Raw genomic sequence first — 6,246 nt, 5'->3', positions numbered from 1 at the left:
GAAATGTCACACTGGGTCAGAGTCATAGTTCTTCCAGCCTGGGAATGTGCTCTGTGATAGGGCCACCACGAAGAGTGTCGCAAGAGCCCTTTGCTGAGGCCAAGTGTGGAGGCTGGACACTGGATTTTCCTTAATGGCCTAATAGCTCAATAGGTTACTGTGGTCCCCAAATAGATTTAAACTTTATAAAATTTCAAATAGCTCACAGTAAATAAGTTCCATGGGAGCAAGTTCTTGTGTGTCTCGTTCTTTTCTGTGTCCTTGATACCTGTGCTCAATACATAGTCAGCATATTCAGCAAGTAAAGACTTGCAGAATAAATGGAATTAAATTTCCAATGTCCTTTTTTAAAGAAAGGGTTTGGTTTTTTTTTTTGATGTAGACCACTTTTTAAAAAGCCTTTATTGCATTTGTTACAATATTGCTTATGTTTTATGTTTTGGCTTATTGGCCCTGAGGCATGTGGGATCTTAGGTCCCTGTACCCCCTGCACTGGAAGACGGAGTCTAAACCACTGGACCTCCAGGGAAATCCCTCCATTGGCTTTTGAGGGCTGCAGAATTCTGTAATCATTTTCCCCTGAGTGACATACAATCTTTAACTTTCCTCTTTCAGGCTTGGAGACTTACAACTTATGATTGAGATTTAACAAATACTTATTGAGTGCTTAATGTATGTGACTCCTGGGCTAGATCTGTTCCCATGTAAGTAAAATCTTAATATTGTCAACGACCCTGTAAAGTACTCTAATCCATTTTTCAGGTGAGGAGGCTGAGGCTTGGAGGTGTCAAGCAGTGTTTTTAATAAGTGGCAGAGCTGGAATTTCAACCCAGGTGTTCTTAATAAACGGCAAAGCTGAGATTCATGACCAGCACCAGGGGTAGCTTATTCATGGACTTCACGTGGGATGATCAAGATTGACATGAGATGAGTCAGCAAGAGGTAGGTCCTGGATGAAGGCTCCTCCGGATTATAAAGGAAGGCACTTCCTCTTCTGAAAAGTTGTTTGCGGCAAGGCCTGGTCTCCATGGGTTTCCTGGGGGCTATGTGGGGACCCGAGGCCACCTGTTATCTGTCTTTGTGGAAAGTAATTCTGCCTGAGGCAGGGTGGCTCTGAGAGTTGAGAAACATGAACAGGTCACAGCTGATGGGACAGCTGAAGCCCTAAGCCTCCCACCCCTGGTTACAGGAACACAAACTGTAACATGCCAGCCTACCTCCCATTGGCCTGTCCACTCAGCAGGTTGATATTTTCCATCCAACCCGCTGAATGCCCAGGCATTGATCTTATTAGCACTAGAGTAGCTTTTTTCTTTTTTTTTTTTCAGTTTAATTTAAAAATTGAAGAAAGACAACTGTTGTTAACTCCTGGCCGCTCTCTGAAAATTGCCTGCTCCTCTGAGCTGGGGCACTGTTAAGTCACTTCAGTCGTGTCCAACTCTGTGCAACCCCATAGACGGCAGCCCACCAGGCTCCCCCATCCCTGGGATTCTCCAAGCAAGAACACTGGAGTGGGTTGTCATTTCCTTCTCCAATGCATGAAAGTGAAAAGTGAAAAGTGAAAGAAGTCGCTCAGTCGTGTCCGACTCTTAGTGACCCCATGGACTGCAGCCCACCAGGCTCCACCGTCCATGGGATTTTCCAGGCAAGAGTACTGGAGTGGGGTGCCATTGCCTTCTCCGGAGCTGGGGCACAGGGTGGCTAATTAAACTGCCTTCAAGACAAAGTGTGTATGTGGATGGGAAGCCTTGGCGGATGGAGGGTTATGTCTCAGTAGATTCATGGGATGTCCGAGCTGGGTGCACCGAGGACGTCCCTGGGTTCTCATCTTACAGAGGAGAAAACCGAGACCCTGAGGTCGCCCGAAGGCACGTAGCTCTTGACTGGGAAAGCTGGATTTCAAACTCAAGTCTCTTGATTTTTGGTGCAGTTTTCTTTAATCTGCAACATGCTGCTATCGTGAATACGGTCTTGGCTTCATCATTACACAACTATTTAGCCTCTCTGATCTTTACCCATCTGTTAAGTACAGGCAATCATAGTTAGCTACCTCGTGGATTTATAGTAAAACATAAAAGGGATTTTAGCTGTAAAGTGCTTTCCCCATGGGCCTGGTACACGTAATTGCTTAGTAAATTAGAGCTTTAAAATTTTAACTATAGTATCAATATTGTTCTGTATTCTAGAACAGCATCATCTCCCTAGGTGGGGGAACTGGCTTGTGAGGAGGAAGGGGTACCTCTGTCTGCCTACTCTCTGCAGCCTGGGAATGAGGCAAGGACACTGCAAGATGTTGTATTTGTGGGGCATCTTGCATGCTAATTTCTGTGCTCTACCATACATGCAGTTCAGTTCAGTCGCTCAGTCGTGTCCAACTCTTTGCGACCCCATGGACTGCAGCACGCCCAGCTTCCCCGTCTATCGCCAACTTCTGGAGCTTGTTCAAACTCATACATACAGGGTTCTTGTGAAACGGGGCTTTTCTTGCCACTGAGAAAAGCGATCTGATAAACCCACTCATATGAAGGGTCAATGATATTGTTTTACTCATCCTAGAATGGCTCGGAGCTGATACTCAATGCAGAGGAATTCATTTCTGAGGAGGGGATCACAGGCAGTGGTGCCAGGTGAATAGGAAAGAGAAGCGGCCTTTGGGGCTTGAGCTTCCTGGAGCCCCTCCGGTTAAACTAGAGAGGGTGGTGGTTTGCTTGGCCCATGCCTGGAGCTCAGCCTACAAGCATGTCCCTGTCATCCTGACTATGATATGTCCTCACATGGAACTTTCTGTTGGGGAAGCTGGTTCTGGGTGGTGGGAGGGCAAGGGCTGACCTCTCACCAAGTCAAGGTGCCCGGAATGCCAGCTGCCCTGCAGAGGCTTGAATGTGCAGCTTGTCCACGGTCATCTCCTAAACTCTGCCTGAGCTCTGGGTTCAAAATCAAAAGCTTCCCACAAGTGAGATTAGCTAAGTGCAAACCTGGTGCGCTTTCTAGAACTATTAAAAAACGCAAACAGAGAAAGTATTATGTTAGCACTATTAGTAGGAACAACCCATTTATTTATTTATTTTGAAAGCTTTTTGTTTCATATTGGGGTACAGCTGATTAACAATGTTGTGATACTTTCAGGTGGACAGCAGAGGGACTCAATCATACATACACATGTACCCATTCTCCCCAAACTCCCCTCCCATCCAGGCTTCCATATGACTTTGAGCAGAGTTCTCTGCTATACAGTAGGACCTTGTTGGCTGCCCATTTTAAATATAGCAGCAGTGTACAAGTTGATCCCCAGCTCCCTAACTATCCCCTCCCCTCATCCTTTCCCCTGGCAACCATAAGTTCACTCTCAAAGTCTATGAGTATTTGTTTTGTAAATAATGAATACCTCATTTAAGTAATGTGAATAAGTTTCAGTTTTATGACACTGTGCTAATTTAATTCAACATTTGAATCAATATACATTTTTGTACAAGGTACAACTCTGTGCTAGACAGAAACCCAGAAGTGCTTCTGTGTCCTGCTCCATCCCCGTTTTAATCTGGCATTGATATACTTGTAAATATCTCTTGAATCCATCTTTATCCCTCCATTATTGCCATTGTCACCCCATCCTCACTCCATTCCATACTGAAGTGGCCTCCTCTATGTCCTTACTGGATCCTTCTTGTCTAGTCTTTATTGCAGAGTCTCCAAAACTTTGCGTACCATGTGATCCATTGGGGTGCAGGCAGAAAATACTAGAACTTTTCTTTTTATTAGTATTAGGAATAAAATTTTACTTATATTCAACAAGTGGCTTTACCCAGGCTCCTTGCCCCAATCCTTGTACCAGATAGTCTTGTGATTTTGGTTTGACAGGCATACTGGAGGCTCCAGAACATGGCAGGGCTCAAGGATGCCCTCATGGTTTTCTGCTTGTTGGGTTTTTTCCCCCAGATTTATTGATGATTACAAGTTGTACATATTTAATGTGTACAGTTTGATGATTTTATGTACACATACATTGTGAATATTCACAACAATCAGCTAATTAACATATCCATCATCTCATTGGGCTACCCTTTTTTTGTGGTGAGAACCCTTAAAATGTACCCTCTTAGCAATTTCAAGTGTACTGTATAATATTTTATAGTCACATTGTTGTATAGATGGGATCTCTAGAACTGATTCATCTTGCGTCACTGAAACTTTGTGCCCTTGACCAACCTCTCCCTGTTCTCTAGCTCCTGGTAAACACCATTCAACTGTTTCTATGACTGACTATTTAGATTCCATATATAAGTGAGATCATGCGATATTTGTCTTTCTGCATCTGGTTTATTTCACTTAACATAATTCTTCTAGGTCCATTAATGTTGTTGCAAATGGCAGGATTTCCTCCTTTTTAAAAAAAAGACTGAATAATATGCCGCTGTAGTAAGGGTGCCACACTTTCCTCATCCATTCCTGCATCAGTGGACGTTTGTCTCCATATCTCGGTTAAGGGAATACTGCTGCAGTGAGCATGGGGGTGCAGATACCTCTTTGAGATCCTGAATTCATTTCATTTGGATATACTTCTGGATATATTCCAGAGGTAGAATTGCTGGATCACATGGTAGTTTTTTAATTCATTGAGGAACCTCCATACTGTTTTTCACAGTGACTGTCCAAAGCATTCCCACAAGTGGTGTATGAGGGTTTCCTTTTCTCCGCATCCTCACCAACCCTTGTTACTTTCATTTTTCTGATCATAGCCATCCTAACAGGTGTGAGGTGATCTCTCCCTGTGGTTTTGACTTGCATTTCCTCATTTGTGAAGCTGAGCATCTGTTCATGTCCCGGTTGGCATCTGTATGCCATCTTTGGCAAAGTCTATTCAAGTTCTCTTGCCCATTTGTCCTCAGTGTCTTAGGATGTGCTGCATCTTGTATCTTCTCCAGGAGAAGCCGTTTATGGATTCCATTAAGCTCATTTAATTAAATGAGCTTTCAGAAAATGGACAAGCAACTTAAAAGGCTTCCTGCTTCATAGCTGTAGATTGAATACTTGAAGCAAGCAAGAGGGAATGAAAGGCTAGTGGCCGAGCCAGTACGTCTTGAATCCGTAACGACAATGATCAAGTCTTTGGATCTAATCAAGTCAGACACCAAGTTGGCCCCCGAATTCAGAGTGGTCAAAAATATCACATGAAGGGACTTCCCTGGCAGCCCAGCGGTTAAGACTCTGTGCTTCCAATGCAAGGGGCAAAGTTTTGCTCCTTATTAGGGGAACTAAGATCTCACCTACCCAACAGCATGGCCCCAAAAATATATCACATGAAATACGGGCAACATCTATTGTTGTTGGTAACAAACCTCACCCTAAGTGTACATTGTGCTTTGAGATATTAATTAATGATAATACATAGTCATCATCATAATTTTCAAGAAAATCTTTTCTTCGTGCTCATTTTCAAGCATACACTGAAAAAAATATAGTAATGAAACTCCATGTACCTACTACTCCGCTTCAACAGTTACCAGCATTTTGCCAAGACTTTGAAAATTATTTCTTAGTTCCCTTTAAAAACTTCTATATCTGTATGTTTGATAATGTACACAAACTATACAATATATATGAATATACAAATATACAACACACAAAATTACATAAAACATTTTTACTCTTAAGGATGTATAATCCAGTATTTAGAGAAGGCTGCTCCACCTAGCAGGTAGGAGACCTTTTTGATGTGCAAACCCTATGACACAGCATACACCTCAAGGGCTTCTCCTTGCCTTTAAGGGAAGTTCTGCAGAGATCCATCCAAGTCTCTCGCCTTGCTCCCTTCTAGCTCCTAGTCCTGTCTCTGCTGTGGTCCCAGTTTGTCGACCACGCAAACTTTGGCACGGTGCACGTGTTGACTTGCTGCTCCTCCCGCCCAGGGCCTCCCTGCCTTCTGCCTCCGCTCTCCTTCTCAGCTCCAGTGCCACTTCCATAGGGAATCACTTCCCTTCCCTCCAGTCCAGATCATATTTCCTAAATGTGATCCATTATCATTGGGTTGAATTCTTTCCCTTCCTTTTGCTTGTTCAGTCTGTAATATCTAACTATAGACTCATTTGGGTGATGGCTAGAGTTTGTCTCTATCGACTAACATCTCCCAGAAGTCTACCCTCCCCAGTGTCTAATGCAGTGCCCAGCACATAGCAGGAATTTGACACATTGTGGACTACATGAAGGCTATATTATAGTGCAAGGTTAAAACAGCACAAGGGTGAGAGG

The sequence above is a fragment of the Bison bison genome, unplaced genomic scaffold (assembly GCF_000754665.1).
Source record: "Bison bison bison isolate TAMUID 2011002044 unplaced genomic scaffold, Bison_UMD1.0 scf7180017864108, whole genome shotgun sequence".
In the NCBI taxonomy this organism is placed as follows: Eukaryota; Metazoa; Chordata; class Mammalia; order Artiodactyla; family Bovidae; genus Bison; species Bison bison.
The sequence above is the reverse complement of the archived record's forward strand: the minus strand, read 5'-3'. Positions refer to the sequence as shown.